This window comes from Eurosta solidaginis, chromosome 2 (genome assembly GCF_040869045.1).
Source record: "Eurosta solidaginis isolate ZX-2024a chromosome 2, ASM4086904v1, whole genome shotgun sequence".
Lineage (NCBI taxonomy): Eukaryota > Metazoa > Arthropoda > Insecta > Diptera > Tephritidae > Eurosta > Eurosta solidaginis.
Genome location: NC_090320.1, coordinates 289,055,896 through 289,075,099, shown reverse-complemented (window position 1 = coordinate 289,075,099; position 19,204 = coordinate 289,055,896). Strand labels below are relative to the sequence as shown.

The 19,204-nt window shown below is 38.5% G+C and overlaps 1 protein-coding gene across 6 annotated transcripts in view; it reads left to right on the top strand.

Moving 5' to 3' along the window:
- The window catches only part of LOC137241140 (tropomyosin-1-like), an 857,608-nt gene that overhangs the window by 611,423 nt on the left and 226,981 nt on the right, over positions 1 to 19,204 (top strand). The window contains exon 1 of one of the 6 annotated variants that reach the window (XM_067768427.1): positions 16,271 to 16,319. The exons of the other annotated variants lie outside the window; for them this stretch is intronic. The gene's annotated coding sequence lies outside the window, so the exon portion shown is untranslated. Of the gene's footprint in view, positions 1 to 16,270; positions 16,320 to 19,204 lie in introns of those variants that run through there. 6 annotated transcript variants of the gene reach the window in all.

Here is a 19,204-nt window from a genome sequence, read left to right as displayed (position 1 = left end):
TATCGATAATAAGAAAATAACTTGACGGACCAAAGCTACTTCAAAAAGACCGAGACTGTTTGTGGTAAATTTACTTGTGCTGGGGCTTAAATTCAACCTCCGGCAATCTCCAGTCAACTTCAAAATCACCGTCTTCTTGACCTACATCGAGTTTCACTAGTACTTGCAATCACGACATTTTATGAATAACTACGTCCATTTGGCACGTAAGCCCATTCGAATACCGAAAGATTATAAGTTATCGAACCCAAGCCACTCCGTTCCTTAAATCATAAGTGGCACATTTTGTTTGTAAACCAAATTTGTTCTACGTCAGGCTTTCACGTGTACACTATTCAATATCTGTGAGATTTTCAGACTGGAATTCGCAAAAAGTGCCTTCACACGAATCGACACAGCTTAATGTAATTATATAAATATGCATAAATATATACCTACTTATATAATACGGCATTGCTTGAGTTGAGTTCAATCAATCGCCATAATATTTCTTTTAAAATCAAGCTTATAGCAGCAGCACAAAGCGAAGGCAAGGTAAATGTTGGTCACATGGAGATTACCTCGAATTATAGAGGTAATTGCCCTAATTGCAACTAATGTATTACGGACAAATGTAAGACGAACATGTACTACTAGCCCTGCAGAGCTCATAAATATATAAGGTTGAAAGGAATGGGAATAGATATGTTTGAGCTTCATCTAAAGGATATAGGACACAGACTTAAAAAAAATAAAATAAATGTAAGGCGCGATAACCTCCGAGGAGATCTAAGGCCGAGCTTCTCTTCCAATTTGCGTCGTGCTCCTCTTCATTTTCCCTACAAATTGGCCGGACGAGACCTACATGTTTTATGCCGACTCCGAACGGCATCTGCAAGGCAGATGAGTTTTCACTGAGAGCTTTTCATGGCAGAAATACACCCGGAGCGCTTGCCAAACACTGCCGAGGGGCGACCCCGCTTAGAAAAATTTTCTTTTAATTTAAAAACCTTATTTCTAAAATTTTGATGTTGCTTTACCCGGGGTGCGAACCCAGAGCATACGGTGTGGTAGGCGGAGCACGCTACCATCACACCACGGTGGCCGCCAACAGGACACAGACTTACTCAGAACATATATATGTACACATATACATACAGATATAATTATTTATAAATGAGTTCATTCAGGTCTATTTACAACAAGATGAAAGTCATTACGAAAAGGTCAAATGTCAGTATGCGTGCCTAAATGGCTAGAACCATATTATTATGATTGTTTCAAAAAGCACATGGAATGTCTCCTAAGTAAATATCATGATGAATATGCTGATAATTCTTTAAGACCAAATACTCGTACACCGTACACTGAAAGAAATGGTTCTAGTAAAACCAAAAAATCGGTTCTGTTGTTCTTGACTTAACGGAGATTCGGTGAAATTGATCGAATTATGGTTAATTCGACCGAGTTCTTTGTTAAGCGAACAAATTAGTTTAATCATTTCAACAGAAGAAAATTGTTCGCTCTTAAGTAAACAAAATTCTGTAAAATTTACAGATTCCTAATCAATCTATCTGATTTTTCTGTTAACACAACTGATCTCACTGGTCATTTCAACAGCGAACAACAGTCAATGCATGAGCAAATTTCAAAAAGAATTTTACGCTCACTGCGCTCTCTACTTTGTATTTATGACGATGGTGCCACTTGTTAAAAAACACCAAAATAAGAAAACCACCAAATCGAAAAACCACCAAATCGAAAAAACACACAAATTGAAAAAACAACAAAAAAACTAGTTTTTAGTTATTAATACAAAACGAAAAAACCCTTTTTTGAATTTACTGTGCATAACACTGCAAAAAATTATGTGATATCGGGTACAATTTTACAACTTCTCTTCCAAGCGAAATGCAAAATTGCGCCCTCTTGTTGCAAAAGTTTTGTTTGAACGAACAGGATTTTCCAACGTTGTTAAAATTTTTACGAATTTTCACTCACGCGAACGAATCTAATAAGATAATATCAAATATTCTTTTTTAATATTGAAGTTTTCGACAACATAAAAGCTGTTTTGGTTAGCGGTCTCCGCCTACCACACCGTATGCCCTGGGTTCACACCCCGGGCAAAGCAACATCAAAATTTTTTAAATAAAATTTTTCAATTAGAAGAACATTTTTCTAAGCGGGGTCGCACCTCGGCAGTTTTTGGCAAGCGCCACGGGTGTATTTCTGCCATGACAAGCTCTCAGTGAAAACTCATCTGCCTTGCAGATGCCGTTCGGAGTCGGCATAAAACATGTAGGTCCCGTCCGGCCAATTTGGAGGCAATCAAGAGGAGCGCTACGCAAATTGGAAGAGAAGCTCGGCCCCAGATCTCTTCGGAGGCTATCGCGCCTTACATTTATTTATTTTATTAATAAAGTGTATACCTATTATTTAATGTGTGCCAGCATTTTTTATGTACGCCCAATTGAAGTTCGGTTAGTAAGTACATACATATGTACTTATTTGTCCGATTTTTATTTTCAATTCAAAGAAAATGGAAACATTTTATATCAAATGCGCGTACACAAATATAAATCTATATATATAAAAATGGTGTGAAAAATGTATAGTAATTCATCAATTGAGAACGGCAGGACCGATTTGGCTCAAATTTTTTTTCAGTTCTTCGTAATTGCTAGGAGAAGGTTCTTACTAAAGAAAATTTTGGGAAAACCCTGCGGAAAAGTCGGAAAATTGGCGAAATCGAAAATTGATAACGGCCGGACCGATTTGGCTGAAATTTTTTGCAGTTCTTCGTAATTGCTAGGAGAAGGTTTTTACGAAAGAAAATTTGGGGAAAACCCTGCGGAAAATTGGAGAAATCGAAAATTGAGAACGGCAGGACCAATTTGGCCCAAATTTTTTTTTCAGTTCATCGCAATTGCTAGGAGAAAGTTTTTACGAAAGAAAATTTTGGGAAAACCCTGCGGAAAAGTCGGAAAATTGGAGAAATCGAAAATTGATTATTAATATAACGAGATAAATAACAGATGGCGCTGTGCTTAGGTTGAGCGTAATTTGACAGGTGCACTTTTCTCATTGTCATTTTTTATTAAACAAATGTGCTATTTTTCTTGCTGCAATTGATTCGAGTTTTTCTGATTTTCGTGTTCATTGATTTATTTTTCTGATTTCGGATAGTCATATATCGCGTATCACAACCACAAACGGTACAAGCATTACGATCAATTGAAATTCCATTGCGATATTTATCAATTCGATCATTTTTTAAGAAAATTTTGCGTGTAAAAAGTGAGGTTATCTTCCAGAACTGTGTGTTGCGATACACTTCATTCCGTAAGTATTTTTTTAAAGAATTTTCTTTTTAATAGGATTAGTCAAAAATTACTTTATTGCATTTTAGCTTGAGTTATTTGCTTGACTAATGCCTCCTATTAGACGATCAAACCTTGGACGACGTACACGCCGTCCAATAATTAGTCAGAATGTCCGTGATAATAAAACGCAAGAGGAACGTGCAGAATAAAATGAATGGAGACGTGCCCATATTGCACAAGTTCGCGCGGCACAATCACCACCACAAATTCAAAAAAATGTTGTTGGAACACCATTCATAAATGTAGGCTTGAATCGCGCTACTTTCGAATACGATTCCGCAATAGCCTACAAAGATCTTCGCTGCGTTTCAATCAGAAACCCCCGGCTTATGCTGCGCTGGTGGCAAAGTGAAATTACCCGTTTTAACCCACCCGCTAGAGCCATTGTATTCGTTACTATATGGAAATACAATCCAATCAAAACATTTTCTAGATAATACACAAAAATATAACGGATGCTTTCAAATGACATCATTTGGAGCCCAAGTTGTTGATGTACCCGACTACAATCCTACTTTTAAGGTAATGATGTCCCATTATTATCAAAATAAACAACTATTGTTATATTTTTTCGAAATTGCTTCCACACATTCAGATTCAAGGGCAAATTCACCATCGAGCAGGCGCTTTGTTACCACTACCGAACGCTACCACTACTGCGACTAAATGTGAAATGATCAGATTGTTCAAAACAGCATTGGATATGATGCCATCAGACGACCACAAAATCATTATTAGAGCAGACAAAAGACCCGCTGGAGGCCATGAAAGACAATTCAATGCTCCCACTATCAATGAAGTCGCAGTGGTGATTGTTGACGAGAATAAGGAATCACGCGATATTGTTCTTTACCGTCGGGATGGTGGACAATTGAAGCGCGTTTACGAGACGAATCGGTCATATGATGCACTTCAATACCCGTTCATGCTCTGTCGTGGAGAGGATGGATATAACTTCAATATAAAGATGGTTAATCCAACGACAGGTTTGTTTACAAGTCATCACTTCTATTTTATTTTGCAACCGAGTTCGAATTCATATTTCAGGAGAAGAAACGAATATGAAGGTCAGCTCAATGTATTTTTATGCGTATCGTTTGATGATTCGGCGCAACGTTGACAATCATCTGTTGAGATATCGCCGGTTGTTTCACCAGTACTGCGTTGACATGTACGTCAAGGTCGAAACGGAGCGCCTCAATTTCATTCGTTTCAATCAGTCCAAGTTACGATCAGATGAATACATACACTTGCGTGATGCCATGGCTACTGAAGGAGATGCAACCAACATCGGTTGTATGACCATTCTTCCAGGTACTTACGTTGGAAGCCTGCGCCACATGCATGAGTACGCTCAGGATGCGATAACGTATGTGCTGAATAACGGACGGCCGGATTTATTCATCACGTTCACTTGCAATCCGAAATGGCCTGAAATTACGAATTTCCTGATGACAGGACAAACATCCAGCGATCGACATGACATCATTGCACGAGTGTTCAGACAAAAGATCAAAGTACTCATGGATTACATCGTTAAGCATACGGTTTTTTGCATAATACGTTGTTGGATGTACTCGGTTGAATGGCAGAAGCGTGGCTTACCACATGCACACATTTTGCTTTGGATGCTTGACACGATCCATCCAGATGATATTGATGCGATCTTTTCGGCCGAAATACCAAATCCAGAAACTGATCCGGAGCTGTACTCCATTGTGACAACGAACATGAACCATGGGCCTTGCGGATTCCACAACCCAGACTCGCCGTGCATGGAAAACGGAAATTGCACAAAGCGTTTCCCCGTCCGTTGGTGGCTGACACAATCTCTGGAATCGACGGATATCCATTGTATCGGCGTCGTTCTCCAGATGACAATGGCAGATCAATCGTGATGAAAGTGAAAGGATCGTTCCTTTTGTCGAAAACGTTCTCAACTCACTGCAATGTTGAGTACTGCAATTCCATCAAATACGTTTGCAAATATGTGAACACAGGGAGCGACATGGCGGTATTTGGCATTGTTGAACCAAATGCAAACGACGAGGTAACGAAGTTTCAACTTGGACGTTACGTGAGTTGTAACGAGGCAATTTGGCGGCTGTTTTCTTATCCGATTCATGAACATCACCCGACTATGGTACATTTTGCAGTATACTTGGAGGACGGCCAGCGTGTCTATTTTACGGACGCAAATGCAGCGCAGAGAGCAGAACAAAAACCAGCTACAACGTTGACAAATTTATTTTCGACATGCGATAGCGATCCGTTCGCAAGGACTTTACTATATTCGGAAATGCCACACTATTATACATTTAACGCTGCATCAAAGAGGTTTCAACGCCGGAGAAAAGGTAATGTTGTTGCTTGCTTTACTGATGTATATTCCACCGATGTTCTCGGACGAATATGCACAGTTCATCCACGCCAACTATCTTCCCTTGCTTTCGGTTAACATCAGAGGCCCTACATCCTTCGATTCCCTGCGTACTGTGGATGGTGTGCTATGCGCCACTCTCGCCGATGCAACTGTTTCGTCGCCAGCGAATCAAATTCGTACATTGTTTGCGATCACAATATCCGCATGTCATCCATCGAACCCGACCGCATTGTGGGAAAAATATAAGGACGAGATGGCTGACGACATTTTACGCAGATTTCGCATGACAACTTTGAATTTCGATCTTCAGATTAATGACGGGATGAGCAACGAATCGTTACTTCTGATCGAAGACATGTGCATCCTCATATGCGGCAGTCTGGTGTCGACATTGGGAATGCCAGCGCCAAATCGTTCGATAAACGATGCATTCAATCGGGAACTGCAACGGGAGCAAGACTATGATCGAGATGAGCTGGCCGAAAGAGTCCGAACAAATGTGCAGCTGTTGAATGCAGAGCAGAAGAACGTGTACGATTCCCTGATGCAGGCTGTTGACGATGGAACGGGAGGCATTTACTTTCTCGATGCTCCCGGTGGGACAGGAAAAACATTAGTCATTTCTTTGATTCTGGCTACAATTCGGGAAAGATCTCAAATTGCGTTGGATACTGCTTCCTTTGGCATTGCTGTCACATTGTTGGAAGGCGGTCGAACTGCACATTCAGCTTTAAAACTGCCGATGAATCTACTTACAGTAGACAAGCCAACGTGCACAAGGACCAAGAATTCAGCGACAGCAAAATTGATGCGAGAATGCAAAATCATCATTTGGGATGAATGCACGATGTCGCATAAACGAGCTTTTGAGGTTGACCGAACGATGAAGGATTTACGAGGTGATTCGAGACAATTTGGTGGGGCTATGATATTGCTCTGCGGAGATTTTCGCCAAACGCTACCTGTCATCCCGAAATCTACTGCTGCCGATGAACTTAATGCATGCCTGAAATCGTCGTATTTGTGGCGGCATGTCAAGAAGTTGAAATTGACCACATAAGAGTTGCGTTGCAGAACGACTCATCGGCTCTTGAATTCTCGAGACAACTGCTGGCGCTTGGCAATGGCCAAATACCTGTTGATGTTTCCACTGGATTAATATCGTTCCCGGCAAATTTTTGCGAGTTCACATCGTCGAAAGAAGAACTCATCACCAAAGTGTTCCCCGGCATTGCACAAAATTATAAAAATCTCGATTGGATTAGTGAACAGGCAATACTTGCAGCGAAGAATAAGCACGTCGATAGCTTGAATTTGATTATTCAAAGTCAAATAGCTGGAGAATTGCATTCGTACAAATCCGTTGACAGCGTCCCCGACGAGGATGAAGCGCCAAACTATACAACAGAATTTTTGAACTCGCTTGATGTGCCCGGAACTCCGCCGCATAATTTACAGTCGAAAGAGTGATCGATCATAATCATGTTGCGGAATCTGAATCATCCGAAATTGTGCAACGGTACGCGGTTGTCCGTGAAGAAACTGATGAACAATGTGATTCAAGCTACGATCATCAAGGGCAAATTCAAGGGAGAGGAAGTCTTTATCCCACGAATTCCGATTATTCCATCTGATCTTCCATTCCAATTCAAGCGGATTCAATTTCCGGTTCGATTGGCTTTTGCAATGACAATCAATAAATCGCAAGGCCAATCGTTGGAAGTCTGTGGGATTGATCTCGAATTTCCCTGTTTTTCGCACGGTCAGCTGTACGTTGCCTGTTCGCGTGTTGGGAAACCGTCTTCGTTGTTTGTTTTTGCGCCGGAAAACAAAACAAAAAACATTGTTCTTCATATGGTTCTCTACTGATTTCGATTCCGTTCAAATAAATAACATTGAAATTTGAGCTATTTGTGTTTTATTATCCTTGAAGTTTATCTGAAGGCGTTAAATTGGGGGGTGCCACACCTCTTTTCTAAATGAAAGGAAAAGGGAAAGAAAAAGGGAAAGAGAAAGGAAAAGGGAAAAGGGGAATGAATAGGAAGGGGAAAGAGAAAGGAAAAATAAAGAAATATTTAAAGGAGAAAAGAGGGAGAAAGCGAATGGAGAGATAAAGCTTGAGATAGGAAGCGAGGTGCGGAATTTTTTATATGAGCTTCTAAATGACAAATGCTTGCGTTTCCAGGAAAAGTTTGTAAAGCACTGGAAGGAATATTACCGGGCAGGATAACTCTGCCGGGCCAGCTAGTATAATTATAATATAACAATATGATGAAAAGTTAAAAAAAAAAGTTGAAATAAAGTTCTTGAAACCGACGCCAATTTGGTTTAACAAACGGTGCAGTGATGTTATTTTCGCTAGAGCATATACTAACGCGTGTGTGAATATGTACATATTTAGCAAATATATATGTAGCAAGCATGTGTATTTATGTATTCACATATTTACGTATATATATGGGAACATACTTTCGTACAAAGCTGTCGATGGTAATTCGGTACAAGTTTTGTTTATTTGAATTCAGATTTAAGTTATTATTATTTTAATTAATATTACTAAATATGACAATAAAATCATTAGAAATGAAATGTACTTATGTGTAATTTATACAAATAATAAAACTACGTTTGTTTAAATATATATTTATCCTGCTTTTATTTTTTTCACAGGTATTAATGTCATATGGACACAAAGCTCTGTTGATGTAAAAGTTTACACTATTAATCTAGAAAAAGCAGAAATATCTGCAATTTCAATAGATTACACTGGTAAAGTCATTTCGACAATAAACTCTTTTCATTTGACAGTTTGCACTGGTAATTTCAAAAGAACAGAAATCCCTTTCATATTAACAGTTTTTATTGGTATTCTTAATAATTGTTAATTAAACAAAACTATGGGTGAAGTATAACGAAACAACTTTTTTTTTTTTATTTGACTACTAAAACGTCAATAACGAATCAACGATTTGTGTGCCGTTGATTCAACACCCTGTTGCGATGGATAAAAATTGACAGAAATTTCGGTTGAATTGACCCGTATTTCGTTGATTTTACCAGTCTTTTTGTAACAGTGTACGCATTAATAAAGAAGCTGCCGACTATAGCCAGAGTGTATTTGTAAAGCCGTAGTGCAGTGTTTATTTAGTGAACACCAAAAATTAAATACTTGAATGCCTACTGTCATTTACTACAACCAAGTGTTGCTTTGACTTAAGCAAACCCGGAAGTGAAACTTTAATTGATATACACAAGTGGTTTTTGGTAAGTAAACAACTGTGCTTACGGTATAATCCAGAATTTAAGCGTAAGGTAAGTGTAAGCGTAGGCGTTGTGTGTGGTTTTGGTTTGCTTTATGGCGCAATATCGAATGTAAGCGTAAGTGTGGTTACTACACTGAAATCTAATGGGCCAACAATATATTTCGTTGGTTGGTTTGTTGCTTTACTGCCCAGCAGGCGAGACTAGATCATTTTTATATCTCTCTTAGATAGGACAGCAAAAACCGCCTAGGTGTTCGATACCTGATATTTGCTAGGGCTGGTCATTAGCAGAGGAAATGGGTGACTGTTTCCTTAAAACCCTTTTCGTTGCACCTCCAGCACATGTCGTTGAAGGGGATTCTTTCTGCTTTTGGGCCAAATGGCAAAATTCTTGTAATAGTGCCTGTCATCCCAAATGTGTCTGTAAATCCTCTGTTTTTTTGGTTGTAATCTAAGAAAATTCTTTGGCGATCTTATGTGTCGGTAGAGTACCAATTTTTAGTAGAGGTTTTCTCTAGATAGCTAAAAATGTCAATTTTCATTAATGTAAGCGATCAATATACTGAAACTGCTCAGTTATGTTTTACGATGTACCGGCCTTTGTTAGTTACTCCGCTTCTTCACTGTCGTATACATTCCTGTGAGCTGATAGCCATGTATGTACATATGTGACAGCAATGGTCGCTGAGTTTGCTACATTGCGCAGCACCTTCCTACAGTTACCGGCGGCCTTGAAGGATGTAAGAGGTGAATCCAAGGAGCACAGGGTATATGCATACTTTTCGACCGTATATAGAGTTCTCCAACAAGAGGCCTTACCTATTCCTATTAGCTCTGCTTGAAGGATGTCAGCTGAGTTTTGAAGACGGATGTGGTATGATACGTGGTAAAGTTGATATGAGCGACATCCGAAAGAGAGGAGCGTGCTCCGCTTTCTACTCCGTAGGTCCTAGGTTCAGAAAAGCAGCATCAAAAATTTATAAAACAGCTTTTTCAATTAAAAAAAGGTTCTTCTAAGTCGGATCGCCGCTCGGCAGTGATTTGACAAGCGCTCCAAATTTATTTCTGCCATGAAAAGCCTGAGTGAAAGATTCGATGACTTATCACACGGATACTCCTCACAATCATCAGTTTTTAATACCCCATCCATCGCGAACTCACTATCTGAAGCTAGAAGTTGCTACTTCATCTTACCGAACAAAAACGACTAACACAGATGACACACCCCCTCGTTTACGGAAAACAAACCGTACATTCTGTATCTGCATAAGCTGGTCAACAGCTTAAGTTAGAGATGCCACCACATTCGGAAAGGAAAGTGGGCTCTATCTCCCCGGATATTTAACGCGAAAAATATTATTATTATTATTTTCGGTTGCTCTTTTAATGACAGAAGATAATGGGGATCTGGCAACTGACGTACATAGTGTGGGGGAACACGAACCCGATACCCCGATTGCCGATAATGAAAAACACGCTCCAGCATCCAACTTTGGAGAAGTGAGAATGGGCAATAGCACGGCTAAAAAATAACAAGGTGCCAAGTAATGACGGGATACCCACCGGGCTGTTCAAACATGGAGGCGAAGAGTTGCCAAATAAAGAAAGATAAAAAAGCAAAAAAAAGTGGACCTTGCAGTAACTGTGGACAAGCAGAAGTACTTGCTGTCATTGTGGCCATTGTAGCCACGTCATTGTTGACGGATATAAATTCGAGACTGTGAAGGTTTTCGTCTATTTGGGAAGCAGCATTAATAGCAAAAACAATGTCGGCCTAGAAATCAAACGGAGAATAACTCTTGCTTCTGGTGCTTCTTTAAGCCATGGAAAGTAAAGTTCTCTCTCGACGAACAAAATGTCGCTCTACAAGCCACTCATCATACCTGTCCTGATTTATGGCTCGGAATCATGGAAGGTATCGAGAGAAGATGAGATGGCTCTTGCAGTATTCGAGAGAAAAGTTCTCCGGAAGATTTACAGTCCTATCCGTGATGTCGACGGCTTTTCGCAGATATGACGATAGTGCAGGGAATAAAACAACAGAAAACTTCGCTAGCCAGGTCATATTATGCGGATGAACGAATACGCTCCGACAGTTTGTAAACAGAGGAAAGAGAAGACCTTCACTGAGTTGGGAGAGACAGTTGAAGGAAGCTTTGACCTCCCTTGGTGCTCCCAATTGGCGACTGTTATCGCAAAACAGGGTTAGCCGACCTTGCTGACTCAACATACTCCATTTTTATATAATACTAGCTTTACCCGGCGTACGTTGTAACACCCGAGATCGAATTAATGTTGCATTATTTTTTCTGTTTTGTTTGTTGATAATTTAGTTTATTAATCTGTAAATGGAATTGAATTATGTACGCATATTTGATGAAATTTTCGTTTAAATCATTTTATTCTTGTATCTTATTGTAATGGATGTGGGTACACAATAGTTTTGGTTTATTGGTTCGGTGCAAAGATAAACAAATTTTTTGGTGTTCCAGCACTAGAGCAAGCAACATATAGCTGCCCATGGGAAAAGCACGGACTCTCTAAATTTAAGCCGGCAACAGTAAGCGATTGTCCTTGTGCTTTGTTGATTGTAATTGCAAAAGCAAGGCGTACAGAAAACTGTAAGCGCTTAAAATTTAATGGCAAATCTGTAGGAATCATTGGGATCCGTGGTATGAGCACATCTTCACCCTTGCTTTTTTTTTTTTTTTTTTTTTTTTTTTTTTTTTTTTTTTTTTTTTAATGGACGTTGTGGCAGCGCGCTGCCCTCAAGTGTCCCAATGAAACCAGGCTAATCCTGTTCACGCGATCGATTTATATATATATATAATAACTTTTTTTTTTTTTTTTTTATTTTGCCGAGTCTTTGATGGGCAGCGGTTTGTCAAGCGTCACGATCTGAGACTGCTCAGCTACAGAAGAAATTTCATCAGCCAAGCGTAATACTTAAAGAGAACAGAAGCAAACGTATTATACATTAATTTAGAGAGGTGAGAACAATCTTTTTTATAGAAAAAAGGGAGTCCGAGCTATCAAATGTGTTTGAGTGAGAGTTATAATCTTGGCATAAACGCCGAAAAGGTTCATTTTGTTCGAAATTCGTTCTACATTGTTTCAGCAGAAGAGGTTTGAAGTGTCTCGATGTCCGAGAGGGAACGCAAAAGTTCACTTCATTCAGAAGGAATGGGCTCGAAATTGATCCATTTAAAAGTTTTGTCATAAATATCACACCAAGCATTTCCCTTCGACTAGCAAGAATTGGAAGATTGATAAGCTTTAATCGATTAGTATAAGGTGGAAGATTAGTTAAAGAGTCCCATTGGAAATTTCTTAAGGCAAATAGTAAAAATTGTTTTTGTATTGATTCGAGACTGTCTGCATGGACTTGATAACGCGGATTCCAAATTATCGAGCCGTATTCTAATATTGGCCTAACTAATGTTGTAAAAAGTGATTTAGTTATGTAAGGGTCGTTAAATTCTTTTGACCACCGTTTAACAAATGCAAAAACACCTTTGCCTTTATTCACTGTAGCATTAATATGAAGATTGAAACTAAGTTTGGAATCCATCATGACTCCCAAGCCAATAAAATTATTTACAGTTTCTAGACTATAGTTGTTAATTGTATATGAAGCTGGTGGCGAAACTCTCCGAGAAAAACACATGAATTTACATTTTTTGAGATTGAGCGGCATATAATTTACATTGCACGAGGTAACCAAGTGATTTAAATCCATTTGAAGCAAGGAATGTTCCTCAACCGAGGCACATGATTTGAAAAGTTTTACATCGTCTGCGTACATCAAGATTTTTGAGTATTTAATTGTACCAGATATATCGTTTATGAACAACAAGAACAGAATCGGACCAAGATGGCTGCCCTGAGGAACACCAGAAGAAACATTGATGACCCCAGAAAGTGTATTTTTAAAGATTACTTTTTGCGTACGATAACCAAGATACGAAGAAATCCAACATATAAGACGGGGTTGAAAACCGAGTTGACTGAGCTTATGAATAAGTAATGGGTGTGATACTTTGTCGAAAGCTTTACTGAAATCGGTGTAAATTACATCAGTGTGAAGGCCTTTTCTAAATCCATTAGAAACGTGGGTGGTAAATTCTAGTAAATTGGTGATAGGTGATTTGCCCTTACAGAACCCATGCTGCGAGCTTGCAATTATGGGGGAAATAGGGAATGTTAGGTGGTGGGTAACAATAGCCTCAAATAACTTTGGGATAGCGGATAACTTTGCTATGCCCCGGTAGTTTTCTATTGAAGACCTGCTTCCATTTTTATGAAGCGGAATAAGAAAAGATTCCTTCCATATTGTTGGGAAAACGCCATAAATTAAAGATAAATTAAATAATTCTGTTAGCGGCTGATAGATGTTTGCGGCACATTTTTTAAGAAAGTGTGTCGGGATCCTGTCGGGGCCGTATGAATATGATACTTTTAAAGTTTTTAAATAAGATAATACATCTTCTGAAGATATAAATGGAGCTCTGATTGAATAACATGAATCAATATGGTATGGGTATTCATTAGGTGGAACGTTGGTCTCAATAGAGTAATTTGATTTGAAAAATTCCGCAAAGAAGTCGGCGATCTCTTGATCATCGCTGGAAATATTATCTTGGAATTTCATGGATGATGGAAACCCTTTCACCCTGCGTTTAGAGTTTACGAATCCGTAAAATGCCTTCGGGTTGCAAGTTATATTTCTTTTCATTTTACAAAGATAAGCTTTGTAACACTTTTTGTTCAATTGAAAATACTTGCAGCGTAGAATCGAGTACTGTAAGTAATGGTTATGTAAACCCGTCTTTTTGAACAACTTGAAAGATCGAGACTTTTTATTCTTTAAAATTTTCAGCTCTTTAGTGAACCATACTTGGCTTGTATCGGAATGTACACAAATCCGCTTAGGTACGTATTTTTCAAAAAGACAGTAAATGGTATTGTAAAAGTGAGAAACGCTTTGCTCCACATCAGCATTAAATGTTGGCCACACTATTCGAGATAGATCACGATTTAATTTTTTAAAATTGGCCTTCGCAAAGTCGAAGCGATAACTGGAGTCGTATCGTTTATTTCCGCTGTTACAAGCATAATTTACAACTTCGTAAACTATTTTGAGGGAAGGGTGGTAAGCATCTTCAGGTTCAATAATGGGTTCGCATCGACTAATGGAATATTTAGATTCATCATCCACAAAGGCTAAATCCAACACTCTTCCGAATTTATTCGATTGGATGTTGATTTGTTGAAGGCACAGCTCAGACATTCCGTCTAGAAATTCATTGTTGGAAGACTTTGACGAAACTGGTACGATATTAAAGTCAGAGATGCACCATGATATGTGTGGCATATTGAAGTCACCCAATACAATAATGGAATCGGAAGGCTTTAGCATCGAATTAACAGTTCTTAGCAAGGAAATGTGATTCATATAAACGGACAGTTCAGAAGATGGCGGGATATAACAGATGGCCAAATAAATGTGGATATTTGCTAGTTGTGTGCGTATGCACAAGAACTCAGTTGTATCGGTGGCGGTTACGCAAATCTCTTCAGATGGTATTGAAGAGTGTACAGCAAGCAGAACCCCACCTCCAACCCTGTTCAGGCGGTCATTTCGAAATATCTGGTAGTCATTACAGAGGATCTCTGAGTTAAAAACATGAGGTTTCAGCCAGGTTTCGGTTAAAGCAATTATATCGTAGCTTGAGTTAAATGATTTTAAAAACAGTTCTGTTAACTTGGTGTTTAAGCCTCTAACATTTTGGTAAAGTATATCTAAAGCAGATTTTTCGTTCAGTTTTTTGACTCAGTGTTATTAACAGGGATCTTTGCCAAGTTTGGAACACTCTTATTCCGCCTATATTCAAATTCCCGCACAAGTGCCCCAGAGGGCCAAAAATCGTTACTCAAGATAGTGTCAAAATGGTCAATAGGTACATCTAATCTAAAGGAAGATACGTTTCTTTCATAACTAAAATTAAATTTCCGAATTGTTACGTCATGGGTTTTCCTTTTTGAGAAGATATACGATTTCAGATCCTCCTCAGTAGTATCCCTGTCGAATCTTGACACGAATATCGATTTTTTAGGAGGGACTACAACCAACTTCCTAGTTCCAGGCTCAGTCGCCTGAGAACGGTTTGCAGGTTCAATATTTTTTCTAGCTGCTAGTTTTGTTGGAGGTGCCTTTGATGTTGAAGGCTCTACTGTAAGAGGACTTGGAGGTGCTAAGTTTATTAATTCTATCGTGCTAGGTGTAGGAACGATTGGGTTCTGGATGTTTTGAACGGGGTCTAGGGTCAATACGCCAGCCGAGACATCAGTTCGTTTTCGTTTGCTGTCACGACTGTCGCTGTTAGCATTAGCAGCTGAATCGGTAATACATTTGAAAGTTTTAAACAAGTTTTCATAATACTTGAATTTATCCCCTAATGTAGAAAGTTCCTTACCGATTTCGGAGAATGCGTTTCGGGTATGTTTGAAAAGCTTAAAAAGATCCACTTCGGTGGATCTGCATTTCAAGCACGACCAACGCACACCCTTGTTATCGTTGATCGCATCACACACCCTTGCTGTCAAACTAGCGCACTTCATATGAGCAAGCTCATCACAAAGCCAGCACGACACGAAACGCTCGGTATCACCTTTCAATTGGCAGTTAACAAAATTGCAAGACATTATAAGTTAAAGTAAAATTGATTAAACAGACGGAGGCAGTGAAAATAGTTTGGAGATCACAGTAAGAAAATCACTGTTTGAGCAGTTTGAAGATCACTGTATGTGCAGTTTAAGATCGCTATTAACTGACGCTTAACAACACACAATGCAAACAGCTGTGGCAGTGAAAAGAAAATGAAGTAAATGTGCACGAGCAAATAACAATTGAAAACTGAAAATATGTAAATGCCAATCAAATGCAACAACAAATATGCAAAGTGACTCGGCAAATATGTATGTATGTATGGATATACACACTTTATCAATTATTTTTAAGATACAATTTATTTTACTAAAGAAAAGCAGAACTTTAAATTGCGAATGCAGTACACAACGTGTTTACACTTATTTTTAGCACAATAATTATTTAAACAAACAAATTTATTTATTTAAGACAAAATAAGGCACAGTAGAAATCAAAACACAACTTCACAGCTTGACGTTCGCACTTTCTCTTACCGCTAATGATTGTTGCTTCGATTACATTCGGCGTTAATTTCCTAACGCAAAGTCTGGTTCCATTGCACAATTTTGGTGGGTTTAAATTCCGAAGAAGCATGATTGGTGAGCGAATTTTCAAACTTAATATATGCGCAGGCATTCCAGGTGGTTCTAAAGAGTTTAGAAATTCAATTGGATAATTCACAATTTGATCTTCATCTGCAACTGTGTCGATCGATTTATATTTCGTCACTTCACCAGGAATTTGGTGCGATCATTGATTTTGTGAACATTATCATTTTTGGGAGCTAAGATTGCTCGTTCGCATAGCCAAAAAAAAAAAATTTTATTGAAAATTCTTAATTCGAAAACCCTTCATCTTGATCGAAGGAAACTACAGCCAAAATTTCATAATAATTGAAGTGTCGGAAATACGTTTCCACACTCAGAAAAAATTTCTCCCGATTGAAGAAAAATGGGAATGAAATGGCACTTAAGAATTTTTTTCCTCATTCGCATGCCCAAATTTCTTCAAAATGGGGAACACTTTTTCAAATTCCTTTTTATTTTGAAGAAATTTTTGCCATGCGAAGAGGAAAAAATTTCTTAAGTGCCATTTCATTCAAGTTTTTTCTGAGTGCATAGATAGACTGAAGCTAACAAATTTTTTTAACGGCGGCAGATTACTAAACGTTCAAAAGGAATAACAGCCAAACTCAACAAAGCAGTCAAACTTTAGGTGTTAAAATAACCTAGGTTTGTACGGCAGCAATAGTTCTGAAAAATCCCATTTGTAGGGAAGGTGTCACGCCCCTTTTTTCCAATTCCACATTTTACTGGAGTTGTTAGGCCTTAACGTCATATAACTCCTTACCAATTTTCATTATCCTACCATTATTACATCCAGAGATATCAAGTATGATATATTCCATTTGTGGGAGGTGCCACGCCCCCTTCTCCTTCACCCCACATTTTCTTGGTGGTGTTAGGGATTGACCTCATATAACTCCTTACTGAATTTCAATGTTCTGGCATGTATACCTTCAGAGTTATACAGTAATAAAGATTTCATTTGTTTGGAAGGTGCCACGCCCCCTTTTATCGAAATTATTTTTAGCCCAAAACCTTCCTGTTGATCGGAGGAACCTATGGCCAAAATTTGGTGATGACTGAAGTGTGGGAAATACGTTTCCATAGCGAACATATACACACACACACATAATTTGATTTTTATATATATAGATATTCCATTTATATGGCAGGTGCCACGCCCCGTTTTTCCCAATTCCACATTTTCTTGGTGGTGTTAGGGATTGACCTCATATTACTCCTCACTGAATTTCATTGTTCTGGCATGTATACCTTCAGAGTTATGCAGTACTAAAGATTTCATTTGTTTGGAAGGTGCCACGCCCATTTTATCGAAATTATTTTTGGCCCAAAACCTTCCTGTAGATCGAAAGAACCTATAGCCAAAATTTGGTGATGATTGAAGTGTGGGAAATACGTTTCCATAGCGAACATACACACACACACACACAGAATTTGATTTTTATACTCAGTTGAGCAGAGCTCACAGAGTATATTAACTTAGATTGGATAACGTTTGGTTGTACAGGTATGAAGCAATCGAGATAGATATAGACTTCCATATATCAAAATCATCAGCATCGAAAAAAAATTTGATTGAGCCATGTCCGTCCGTCCCTCCGTCTGTCCGTTAACACGATAACTTGAGTAAATTTTGAGGTATCTTGATGAAATTTGGTATTTAGGTTCCTGAGCACTCATCTCAGACCGCTATTTAAAATGAACAATATCGGACTATAACCACGCCCACTTTTTCGGTTTTTCGAAATTTTCGATATCGATAATTCATTACCAAAGATGGATAAAGCGATGAAACTTGGTAGGTGAGTTGAACTGATGACGCTGAAAATTAGTAAAATTTTGGACAATGGGCGTGGCACCGCCCACTTTTAAAAGAAGGTAATTTAAAATTTTTGCAAGCTGTAATTTGGCAGTCGTTGAAGATATCATGATGAAATTTGGCAGGAACGTTACTCCTATTACCATGTGTATGCCTAATAAAAATTAGCAAAATCGGAGAACGACCACGCCCATTTAAAAAAAAAAAATTTTTATGTCAAATTTTAACAAAAAATTTAATATCTTTACAGTATATAAGTAAATTATGTCAACTTTCAACTCCAGTAATGATATGGTGCAACAAAATGCAAAAATAAAAGAAAATTTCAAAATGGGCGTGGCTCTGCCCTTTTTCATTTAATTTGTCTAGGATACTTTTAACGCCATAAGTCGAACAAAAATTTACCAATCCTTGTGAAATTTGGTAGAGGCTTAGATTCTAGGACGATAACTGCTTTCTGTGAAAAAGGGCGAAATCGGTTGAAGCCACGCCCAGTTTTTATACACAGTCGACCGTCTGTCCTTCCACTCGGCCGTTAACACGATAACTTGAGCAAAAATCGATATATCTTTACTAAACTCAGTTCACGTACTTACCTGAACTCACTTTGTATTGGTATAAAAAATGGACGAAATCCGACTATGACCACACCCACTTTTTCGATATCGAAAATTACCAAAAACGAAAAAAATGCCATAATTCTATACCAAATACGACAGCAGGGATGAAACATGGTAATTGGATTGGCTTATTGACGAAAATATAACTTTAGAAAACAACTTTGTAAAATGGGTGTGCAGGGCGAAATCATAAGCCCTTGGAATCTTGGCAGGAATACTGTTCATGGTATTACATATATAAATAAATTAGCGGTATCCAACAGATGATATTCTGGGTCACTCTGGTCCACATTTTGGTCGCTATCTGGAAAACGCCTTCACATATACAATTACCACCACACCCTTTTAAAAGCCTCATTAATACCTTTAATTTGATACCCATATCGAACAAACAAATTCTAGAGTCACCCCTGGTCCACCTTTATGGCGATATCTCGAAAAGGCGACCACCTGTAGAA